General features: G+C 34.0%; 1 protein-coding gene across 4 annotated transcripts in view; it reads left to right on the forward strand.

Moving 5' to 3' along the window:
• The window catches only part of LOC148944195 (threonylcarbamoyladenosine tRNA methylthiotransferase), a 74,960-nt gene continuing 62,242 nt past the window's right edge, over positions 1-12,718 (forward strand). The window contains exon 1 of one of the 4 annotated variants that reach the window (XM_089100703.1): positions 1-68. The gene's annotated coding sequence lies outside the window, so the exon portion shown is untranslated. Of the gene's footprint in view, positions 69-4,769; positions 5,039-11,752; positions 11,773-11,848; positions 11,993-12,718 lie in introns of those variants that run through there. The other 3 variants (XM_089100704.1, XM_089100707.1, XM_089100705.1) reach the window with 3 other exon arrangements.

The raw sequence follows: 12,718 nt of genomic DNA on the forward strand, positions 1-12,718 counted from the left end.
AAAAAATTTAAAATTAAAAAACATTGTAATTTAGGAAAGGAGTATAAGCTTACTACTTTACTATTCAGGTGTTATGCCAAAAGTTATTTGTAAATTTATTAAATTAAAATCCTAAAGTCATTATGCTGGTATCCTAACTGTGGAATTTCTACTCTTGTCTTTTCCTCATATCCAAAATGAAAATAGGCTACATAGCCTTACTTACTTACTTACTTACTTAAGTCCCATCCGTCCTTGAAGGTCGTCTTGGGGCCTCTTTCTTCGTAACGGCGTTGATGTTCCTTTTGTATGCTTCACGGTCTTCTGCTAGGCGAAGAAGGTCCGAGAGGTGGTGAGGTGCAAAGTTTTCCTTCCACCTTTTTGGGGGACGACCACGAGGACGACAATCGTGAATTTGGCCTTTGAAGGTGATTTTTTGGAGACGGGATCAACTCATCCGTTGACTGACGAGCCATCGAAGTTGCTCGAGCTGGTTCTTCATGAGAATTGTTTTTTGTACTTTAAGGCGCTCGAGAAGTTCGACCTTAGAGATTCTATCAAGGTAAGTGATCCCGCCGATGCAGCGGAGGCACTTAGTTTCAAATGCTGCAAGTCTACGGTTGTCATTTGCCTTCAGTGTCCATGTTTCACATGAGTAGATTGCGATGGGGATGATCAGGGTATCAAAAAGTCGTGTCTTAAGCCGCAGAGACAAATCCTTGCTTCGCCATATGGGCATAAGGGCCTTGAAACTGGAACTCGCGAGGGCGAGACGTCTATTCTAATTAACCGGCTATTGAAGGTTATTGAAATCCCCCTTCCCCCCAAACTCAAAATTTTCCAAAATTCTACTTTTGAAGCTTTTTAAATATTTCTAAAGTGCTAATAGATGGAGTGCTAAAAACATTAAAATCGACTTCAGAGGACACGTTATATCACAGTAAGAGGTTTTTAAAATCCCCCTTCCCCCCAAACTCAAAATTTTTCAAAATTCCACTTTAGAAGCTTTTTAAATATTTCTAAAGCACTAATAGATAGAGTGCTACAAATATCAGAATCAACTTCAGAGGACAAATTATGTTATGGGAAGATGTTATTGAAATCCTCCTTCCCCCCAAACTCAAAATTTTCTAAAATTCTACTTTAGAAGGTTTTTAAATAATTCTAAATCACTAATAGATAGAGCGCTAAAAATATCAGAATTAACTTCAGAGGACAAATTATATTGTGGGAAGATGTTTTTGAAGTCCCCCTTCCCCCCAAACTCAAAATTTTCCAAAATTCTACTTCAGAAGCTTTTTTAAATATTTCTAAAGCACTAATAGATAGAGTGCTAAAAACATTAGAATTGACAGTAAAATTCTAGTTTAGCTACTTTTTGCTAATCTTGGAAAGGGGTTAGGTTAGGGATAACAAAACTTCCAGTAATGAATCCAGGCCCAAAGACATACTCTAGGAAGATATTGCCAAGCTTCCTTGTTAACCTTCTTTTGATTTCTAAGTCTTAGAATTTTAACTACATGACTGGTCAATACCTATTAAAATTTTGGCAAAACAACAAGTTACTTTAATTTTCAGTAATAAGTTTTTTTTCTTTGGTTTTAGTTCTGAATATACAGTTCCTGTTATTTCAGTAGAATTTAAAGCCATATCATATAGGTTTTTTTCAAAATTTAGGAAATGAATTTTCATATTGTTAAAACCTCATAAATTGGGATTGAGCAAAGTTGTGAAGCTTAAGACAATTTCCTTGTACTTCATTTAAGCAGAATATCTATTATACAAAGTTTTACTTCCATAATTCAAAGATTGTCAAATGTCATTGCCCTCTTAAGGGAGAAGAGCAGAGGTATGCACTTCAAAATACCTTTTATTCTGTAGACATACTTTATTCTGTAGACCCATCCACATAAGTTTCATTTTTATTACCTTGTCCTTTTCCAAGATAGCAAAAAGTAGCTAAACTAGAATTTTATCCAATGGGCTGAGGCTTGGCTTCTTAAATTTTTTGTTGTCAAGTGTTATGAACCCTTGTTGCTCTTATTTTTTTCTCAGGTCACACTGAGATCTTTGAATCACAATTCATCCATTTGCTCTTAGTTCTTGGAAAGAAGTTTTCCAAGAACTAAGGAAAGAAATTCAAGATGTTTGCACAAAAATGGCAAGTAAGGACCGGCTTGGTAACAGAAGGACATTGAAGAAACCCAAATTTGAAACTTTAGATGATGCTTTGTACATTTAGTTTTGCCAACAATGTGAGAAAGGCCTTCTAATTTTGGGCATAACATTACAAGCTATCACTCTAAAAATGAACACAAAATTACAAGGCAACCCTGGTTTTACTGCAAGTGTGGGATGGTTGTCTTGATGGAAAGCTTGACATGGTATTTGTTAAGTAAGTGTATGTGGTGAAATTTTGTCAGGCAATAATAGTGCAAGTGAGGACTTTAAGACAAAAATAAAAAAAAATATTAAAGATGAAGACCTGAAGCCTTGTCTAGTGTTTAATGCAGATGAAATGGGTTTAAATTACAAAATGCTTCCAAAAAAACATTAGCCTCAAAGCTGGATTCTTCAGCCAAAGGTCATAAGGTAAAGAAAGAAACAGTATCTTTGCTTCCCAGTAGTAATGCTTCTGGAGATTTGAAAATTCCACTTCTAATTATAGGCAAACTGGCTAATCCTAGGGCTCTTAAAGGTTTTAATAAAAATGCACTTCCAGCTCAATGCACTTCACAAAATTTGGCATGGATAGATGGAAAAAATTTCAAATCTTGGTTTTTCAAAAAATTTGTTCCTACAACAAAATCATTTTTAAGAGAGAAAAACCTTCCAGCAAAGGCTGTGTTGTTAATTGATAATGCACAGTGTCACCCAAGTGAAGAGGAATTACAAGATGGTGAAATTTTTGTGAAACTCTTCCCCCCTAGTATAACAGTTCTGATTCAACCTATTGATCAAGGTGTGATTGAGGGGATAAAACAGCATTACATGAAAAAATTAATTGCATCTCTTTTGGAGCAGCAAGAGACAGACCCATCAGCAAGCTTGATGGATCATCTTAAAAAGGTGACCATACAGACTGTAATTTACTTAGCTGCAGAATCATGGGAAGAAATCAAGCCAACAATTCTTCAAAACAGCTGGAACTGGATCTTTTCACAAGAAAATCAGGAGCAAGAGGAGTCTCAACCAACTTCACAAGACCTTGTACAAGTGTTTCAATGGTTGGAGAGTTGTGCCAACACAGATGAGAATGATGTATTAGAATGGATAGACAATGATAATAATATTGGTCATGAAATTATTAGTAAGGATGATAGCACAGAGGCCTGCACTTCAAACATGGCAAATGAAATTGTGGACAGTTTGGATGGTGAAGATGCTGGTACAGACAAATGTGCTGGGCCAAGTCATGGCAAAGCAACAACAATGTTAGATAATTTATTGAATTACTTTGAGAAACAAAGCAACACATTGTCTGCTGAGCAACTGACATTGAGGTGTCTATGAGATCACATGGCAAAACAAAGGAAGGCTTCATTAAAACAAAAGAATATTTGAGACTTTTTCAAGTAAAGCTTGTTAAATGTTTTTTTATATAGCTTTCTATGCACTCTCTTTTGTAGTAACAACTTTTCAAATTATCAAAATTAAAAAGATGCTCAATAATAAAAACTATGTCAGATACACAAAAAGCTAACTGTAGAATGTCTAACTTTTTTCTTGATCCATTAACATTCAGGCAAAAAACGTTAGCCCATATAGAAACTTCGGCTATTAATGCCTTGCCTGTATTGCCATATCACTATGACCCCCTGATGGTTGTTTTTTCAACTCATTGCACTGAAAGCTAGAGCTCATATGGCTGCCACTGCAGTTTGCGCACTTGATACTTAGCTCAGGACAAGGATTCTCATGGCTGTTTCTATGTTCACTGGCAAATTTACTGCATTTCAATAGATTAGTGCAGTTAAAATCTATATGGTCGAAACCTTGGCACTTAAAGCATTGTTTTGGTCTTTCTAAGTGTTTGGAAACTCAATCTTAATGCCATATATAAGTGCTGCTTCCAACTCCTCTTGTGAACAAAAGCTTAGCTGCACATTTGGTGACTATCCAAAACGCCATGCACCAACAACACTTTTGACTGCAATCACAATGTTCAGTACATCGAAATCTCTATCAATGTTTACAATCCCCAGAAACTCTTTCTTGACTACTCTCGAACGAATATAGAGATCCTCGGGAATCGTGGCTTTGACACTAGAAGCAGAAATTTCATCCTTCATGTGAATAACCAAGTGATTGTTGTTGTTGTTTTGGGTTTGATGTGTTTGATGAATAGGTCATATGCCTTCGGATCAGTCGCTTATTCTTTACCTTCTGTAATCACTAGCTTGACTGGGTGTCACTTCAATCAATATTCACTGAACCTGATCATGTATCACTTACCTTGATATTGGAAGGGGGTTTTTCACCTGCAGCAACTGCCTGCATTGAAAACCAGGAATAAAAATAATGCAACTATGCTTTGTCATAGAGCAATTAAAGTCCATGTACAACACAATTATAATAAATAATATATTTTTAAATTATAACTGTCACATACTTCCAGATTTAGAAATTTAATCAGATAAAATATTAAAAGATAAATAAGGATAATAAAAACAAATAAAATAGAAAAAAGGATAACTCTAAAATAAATTAATATGGGAGGGGGCATCATGGCATGCAAGATTAAAATAATATGGAGCCATCTACCATGTATCTTATTAATTATAGGGATTATTCACCAGCAACGCCTGCCAGCAATTATAAACAGGAACCAGAATGATACATTTACTTTATCAAACAGAAAATATAATGCTTATATTGATCAAAAATATGTTAGTATAAATGTTCCAGTGCTTCCAAGTCAAAACTCTGTATATTTTTGTTACATTTTAAGTGGAATTTATTGCAATTTCATGTTGTTGGAGTGGATTTTCCAAATTTTGCTGTGTCCAGCCCACATAGAATTTCTCACAACAAGAAGGCATTCTCTATACCCATCTTTGTATGTTTTTTGGTATTACATCCTTCCTATTATTTAGTAAAGATCATTGAGCTAGTTGGGACTTATAAGTGATTTTTATTGTATTTTTTCAATTCTTTCCTTAATTTTTGTAATAGACTGGGAACAGAGGGTAGAGTTATGTAATTGTATTTTTAGTCTTATTTGTCTTCTTCTATGACTATGAGTTCATTCAGTTTTCTTCTATGCTTTGAGACATCGTCTTTTAAAGATATTAACTAAAAGAAACTTTCCGAAAAATTAGTTTTTCAAAGAAAAGTAAAGGCCATTTTAAACTTAAGCTCAGCAGATACAAATACAACTTAAAGTTCAAACTCAAAACGACCAGAAATTAATATTAAAGATTAAATGAAACCTAAAAGGAACAGAAATTAATTTAACAATGACAGCAAAAAACGTACAAAAAGTAATGATATAAATGAGTAAATAGATCTTAAAGCGAGTAATGCTTAAATTGAATATGAAAATCAAGGTTAAAACGAAAAAAAATATTTTGCTATTAAAGTATAAATGAAACTTAAAACGAACAGAAATTAAATAACAATCAATGCGAACAAGCATACAATATATATTAATGTAAATAAATAAATAAATCTTCAAACAAGTGAAACTAAAATTGAATATGCAAATCAAGTTTGAATCGAATAAAAATAACTACAAACAAGAGTTTGGGTATCACCTCACTGCAGAAGCCTAAAACCTACTGCGTCATTGGCGCTTTACTGAAAACAATTCTATTAAGATTTTAGGGAATAAATATCAGCATATGTATTTTAAATTGACAATGCACATTTTTTTTCAGTAAACTTATTTGGATTTTTTTTCAGTGAAGTACAAATTATATTCTGGCTTTTAGAAAGCATAAGGGTTTTGAACCCTACTCATATTAATTTATGCTCGTTTTGAGTTTGACTCTAATATTTATTTTAATATTTGTTCGTTTTGGGTTTCATTTATTTATTCATAATGATTTGGGGTAATTGTATGCTTGGTAGATTATATGATAGTCTAGACGCCAGGTGTTGAAAGTGTAAATCATACCACGACGGAATGGGGCTGCTACAAGAATTAGCCTACCCTCCACCCCCTAAATTGACCATGCGGATTCAAAAATACCAATGCCACTTGCTTGCGAGTGGTGGAACACTCCGAAACTTGACATTTTATTATATTTTGGTGTTTCATGCAAGAAAATGCATGTTCCACAAAGTTTGAGGTGCAGTTTTCCGCTCAAATAGAAATGCCTAGAAGGCATAGAATGTTTTCATAAAAAACTAACATGATTAGTTAGAAAAAATGGCAGAGTTAAAAAAAATGGCAAAACTATATGAGTCTTGAACAGTCTTGGAAAGTATAAACAAAATCAGATTGAATATTAGATATATAATGATATAAATGAAAGCACCAATGACGCAGAAGGCTTTAGGCTTTTACAGTTAAAGAACGGGATCAATTCAATTCAATCTCAAGGGAAATATTTCTAAAGCCAACTCCCCCTTCCCTAAAAAAACCCAAGATTTGAAAACTATATGAGTCTTGAACAGTCTTGGAAAGTATGAACAAAATCAAATTGAATATTAGATATATAATGTTATTAATTGTTGAAAGATCCATCAGTTCAAGATTTTTTTTTCACTGAAATTTTCATTTTCAATGCTGTAAGAACTGGAAAAGAATAAACTTGTAATATACAAGTAATTCGTTTTCAGTGAAGCGCCAATGACCCAGAAGGCTTTAGGTTTTTGCAGTTAAAGAAGGGGGCAGTATCCAAATTTTGTTTGTAGTGAAACTATATTTTTCTTGACAAATCTTGAAAAGAACTAATAAATTAAAATGAATATTTGATGCATAATGATATTAATTGCTAACAGCTCATCAGTTCAAAATTTTAATGTTTATTTTAAATATTAAGTACAAAAGAAAACATTTGCAATATAATTTGTTTTCAGTAAAGCGCCAATGACGCAGTAGGTTTTAGGCTTCTACAGTGAGGCGATAACCAAACTCTTGTTTGTAGTTATTTTTATTCAATTCAAACTTGATTTGCATATTGAATTTAAGTTTTACTCGTTTGAAGATTTATTTATTCATTTACATTAATATATATTGTATGTTTGTTTGCATTGATTGTTATTTAATTTCTGTTTGTTTTAAGTTTCATTTATACTTTAGTAGCAAAATATTTGTTTTCGTTTTAAGCTTGATTCTCATATTCAATCTAAGCATTACTCGCTTTAAGATCTATTTATACATTTATTTTAGTACTTGTTGTATGTTTTTTGCCATAATTGTTTATTAAATTTCTGTTTGTTTTGAGATTCATTTATTCTATAATAGTAATTTTTGGTCGGTTTGAGCTTGAATTTTAACTGGTATTTGTATCTCCTGAGCTTAAGTTTAAAATGGCCTTTACTTTTCTTTGAAAAACTTATTTTTCAGAAAGTTTTTTAAAATTAATTTTTGTTTGTTTTTCATTGCAAAAAGTTTCAAGTTTTTGTGACATGGGGGGGGGGGGTGCTTACTGTCCGATTATTCTTGACTTTAAAAAACAGATCTAGAACTTTCAATTTAAATCGAATGAGGCTTTTTTCAAAGTCTATACAATTACCTCTCTGACAAAAACCTTATATATGAACAATAAACAGCTTGCATAACTTATGGACAGCGATTGACAACAATGAATGGATTGAAAAAATAGTTCCATTAAGGGGGTTTAGACCATTTCACTTGCTGACACAAAGGGATCACGACTGTTTGGAATTGACCTTAATAGGATTTTGTGTGCCAAAGTGATTTTACATTTATCTCAGAGTATGTATTTTAACCTTATAATTGGATAATTATAATAGATTTCCTATGTATTCTTCCCATACAAAACCCCTTCCCATAAGTTAAAAACCCGCTTTAATAAGTTATTCCCCAGGGTATAACTTACAATGCCTACCCCCCGGGCCCTGTTGGGCTGTGTCGACACCGGAGTTTTTTGTTATCAGAAATTTGAACTATTTTAACAAAATGTCAATCTCAAAATTTTTATCTGATGCATTTAGGGCGTGGAGGAGGGGGGGGGGGGCTAGTCACCCTCCAATCTCTTTTGACTCTTAAAAAGTGAACAAGAACTTTCAATTTTCAGTCAAATGAGACCTCTCCAAATTTTATACAACCATCCCTTCCATAAGAAATAATGGGAAGGATTCGGAGAATCCTTAAATTACAACTCTTGCCCTGAGGGCTGTGGGGGAGTTGTCATCCTCAAAGACCTAATTTCTATAATTTAAAACTACTTTTAATAAAATGACTGTCTCAAAATGTTGATTGGATGTGTTTGGGGAAAAGGTGGGCGTGAGAGGTGGGTTAGTTGCCCTCAAATCGCTTTCGACTATTATAAAAAGGGCACTAGCCTTTTGAATTTCCAATCGAATGAGTCTTTTTTGAAGTTTTTACGATACCGCCTTCTGTAAAAAACCTCATATGCCCCCAGAGCATAACTTAAAACCCTTGCCCTGAGGGTTGTGGGGGAGTGTCCTCCTCAAAAATATATTTTCTATCTGGAAATCAACTATGCTGAACAAAATGGCTATCTAAAAATTTTGATTGGATGTGTTTGGGGGAATGAAGGGCGTGGGGGGGCTAGTTGCCCTCCAATCATTTTTGACTATTAAAAAGGGCACTATCCCTTTGAATTCCCAATTGAATGAGCCTTTTTTTAAGTTTCTACGACAACGCCTTCTATAAAAATCTTATATGCCCCCAGGTCATATCTTAAAACCCTTGCCCGGAAGGTTGTGGGGGTGTGTTCTCCTCAAAAAAATATTTTCTATTTGGAAAACAACTACGCGGAACAAAATGGCTATCTCAAAATTTTGATTGGAGGTGTTTGGGGGAATGATGGGCGTCGGGGGGGCCTAGTTGCATTCCAATCACTTTCAACTATTAAAAAGGGCACTAGCCCTTTAATTTCCAATCGAATGAGCCTGTTTTGAAGTTTCTACGACAACTCCTTCTATAAAAACCTTATATGCCCCCAGGGCATATCTTGAAACCCTTGCCCTGGGGGTTGTGGAGGAGTTTCCTTCTCAAAAACGTATTTTCTATCTGGAATCAACTACGCTGAACAAAATGGCTAACTCAAATTTTGATTGGATGTGTTTGGAGAAATGATTGGCTTGGGGAAGGGGGCTAGTTGCACTCCAATCACTTTCGACTATTAAAAGGGCACTAGCCCTTTAATTTCCAATCGAATGAGCCTCTTTGGAGTTTCTACGACAACACCTTCTATAAAAACCTTATATGCTCCCAGGGCATAACTTGAAACCCTTGCCCTGAGGGTTGTGGGTGAGTGTCCTCCTCAAAAAAATATTTTCTATCTGTATGTCAAGTACGCTGAACAACATGGCTATCTAAAAATTTTTATTTGATGCGTTTGGGGGAATAATGGGCATGGGGGGGGGCTAGTTGCCCTTCAATCACTTTCGACTATTAAAAAGGGCGCTAGCTTTTTGAATTTCCAATTGAATGAGCCTTTTTTCTACAACAATGCCTTCTATAAAAACCCTATATACCCCAAGGGTATAAATTTAAACCCTTGCCCTGAGGGTTGTGGGGGAGTGTCCTCCTCAAAAAGATATTCTATCTGGAAATCAACTATGCTGAACAAAATGGCAATCTCAAAATTTTTATTGGATGTGTTTGGGGAAATGAATCCTTAAATTACAACTTTTGCCCTGCCCTGGGGGAGTTGTCATCCTCAAAGACCTAGTTTCCAGAACTTGAAACTACGTTTAATAAAATGGATGTCTCAAAATTTTGAGTGGATGTGTTTGGGGAAATGGTGGGCGTGAGAGGGGGGTTAGTTGCCCTCAAATCACTTTCGACTATTAAAAAGGGCACTAGCCCTTTGAATTTCCAATCAAATGAGCCTGTTTTGAAGTTTCTTTGGCAACACCTTCTATAATAACCTTATATGCCCCCAGGGCATAACTTAAAACCCTTGCCCTGAGGGTTGTGGGGGAGTGTCCTCCTCAAAAATATATTTTCTATCTGGAAATCAACTACGCTGAACAAAATGGCTATCTCAAAATTTTGATTGGATGTGTTTGGGGGAATGTCGGGCGTAGGGGGGGGGGCTAGTTGCCCTCCAATCACTTTCAACTATTAAAAAGGGCACAAGCCCATTAATTTCCAATCAAATGAGCCTTTTTGAAGTTTCTATGACAACGCCTTCTATAAAAACCTTATATGCCCCCAGGGTATAACTTATAATCCTTGCCTTGAGGGTTGCGGGGGAGTGTCCTCTTCAGAAATATATTTTCTATTTGGAAGTCAACTACGCTGAACAAAATGGCTATCTCAAAATTTTGATTGGATGTTTTTGGGGGAATGATGGGCTTGGGGGGGGGGGGGGGGGGCTAGTTACAGTCCAATTACTTTCGACTATTAAAAAGGGAGCTAGCCCTTTAATTTCCTTTCGATTGAGCCTGTTTTGAAGTTTCTACGACAACGCGTTCTATAAAAACCTTATATGCCCCCAGGGTATAACCTAAAACCCTTGCCCTAAGGGTTGTGGGGGAGTGTCCTCCTCAAAAACATATTTTCTATGTGCAAATCAACTACGTCCAACAAAATTAGTTTATAAAAATTTTGCTGGGATACTTGTGGGGAAAGAATGGGCGTGGGGGGGGGCTATTTTCCCTATAATCACTTTCGACTATTAAAAAGCGTAATGTAATTCTTGATTCACAATTGAATTAGCCCCTTTTGAATCTTCTGAGACGACTCCTTCCATATGAAGTGCCTCTGGGAAAAAAAAAATTATAATAAAACATTGGAGCCGTATGGCCTTTACTATAGGCAATGCTACAGTGTTGCCTCTGATCCATCTGTAGTTAAATTTCTTTAATGGGGATGAGTATTCCTTAATTATTTTAGTGATGTTAATTATAATACATATCAAATAAAGAAATAATTATTCCCCTGTTGTAATGGATAGAATGATTTTATGTAAATGATAAGTAACAATAATTAATTTTTGGTTTGCAATATAGTGAAAATACTAATTCATTTTTATCACACATATCTAAAAAAGGGTACTTATTTTTTTCTATTTTAAAAACTAATACCTCCCGTGAGTGATTTAAATATTCCAGAACATCTTCTATTTCTGATTCTTCAAAATTCCAAATAACCAAAATGTCATCCATATATTTTTTAAATCCTGAATTTTGAGTAAGATATTATCTTTCTAAAATTTCAGGATTTAAAATATATGTTTCAATTGTTAATGTTTGTTTAAAATCAATGTAAATGTTTGCTGGAAATGGACTTAAAGCTGCTCCTATTGGCAAATTTCTGTATTGAGGGAAAATCGTTTCTGAATTTTAAATAGTTTGTCGACTTTTTGGCTACTTTGATTAAATTTAATATGGTTTGTATCTCTATTTCTGCAGTTGATTGCTCTATTTAGTGTTTGTATTGTTTAAATTTTCTAGGCAAAAGGTTCTGGACATTTATGCTTTTTATTTATTTATTTTTTTTATTCCAAATTTTTTGCATAAGATTTTTGCAAATAAGTAGATCCTGCACTACTGATCTTGCATGTTATTTTTAGATCTTTTTTGTTGGTGATTTACTGGCTGATCTAACTAGGCTGTAATTAAATCAGTTGGAAGAGGAATTAGTTTTCATAAAAGGACAAAGAAACAGAAAAATACGAATCAGTATGTTTTTATTTGTCATAACATCAACAGAAAAAGGAAGAAAATCACCAAGATAATCAATATTATTGGAAAGAACTAATGAATGCAGATTCACAGTTTGATCATTGTTTTCCTACAAGTTTTGGCACTTTGGATTTATTAATATTGCAAATGAAAAAACTTTTAAATATATTTTGTTTTCAGTAAAGTGCAAACGATGCTCTGGTCGTCAGAAGGCTGAGTTAGTATGCTCTATTTTTAGTTTCTTTTTGTTTGTAATTGAAATTGTTTTTTTAGTGTATAATAAGACAAATATTTCTAAAGCCTTTTCTAATTTTTTCTCTTTAAGAATCAAGGCTTTGGTTTGCCATTTATATTTTGAAATCAATTTTTCAGAAAGTCTTAATGACAGTTGTACTAATGAACTTTGGATAGGAGAATAATGTTCAAATAAATGGATAGAAAGTCTGCATTATTGTTTGCCCTCTATAGGCTGAAACCATTCTGGCCCATATCATGTTGAAACCTTGAGTATGGACAAATAGAATAATTAACAATTTGTCAATTAACTACTTGTTGGTTTAATTAAGTTGATTTTAGGTTCAACTATTAAATTATTTCTGATCTGTTACTTTTAAAATAGAATTTCAAGAATTAATGTAAGCAAATTTGTTTTTAAATTGTGGTTCCCTTAGGTTAAAGAAACCTTAATTGAGGCGTCTTCAGGGCCTTAACTGCTGACTTTAGCATTGTGACATCAACCTCTACTGAGACTTCTACGTACATTTAAGAACAGAATGACCTTATAAACAGAAGTTTTCACTTCTTATATTTCCCTATATTAATCTGTACAATAACTGGGAATTATTAAGCTGGAATTGTATTTAATATTAATTTGGTTAATCAAAATAATATTTCTTTATTTAGTAAATCTCACTTAATCTTAACTAAATTAACATTAAATAGT

Source organism: Artemia sp. Qi Xiang Cuo, chromosome 14 (genome assembly GCF_049724085.1).
Source record: "Artemia sp. Qi Xiang Cuo chromosome 14, ASM4972408v1, whole genome shotgun sequence".
Classification (NCBI taxonomy): domain Eukaryota; kingdom Metazoa; phylum Arthropoda; class Branchiopoda; order Anostraca; family Artemiidae; genus Artemia; species Artemia sp. Qi Xiang Cuo.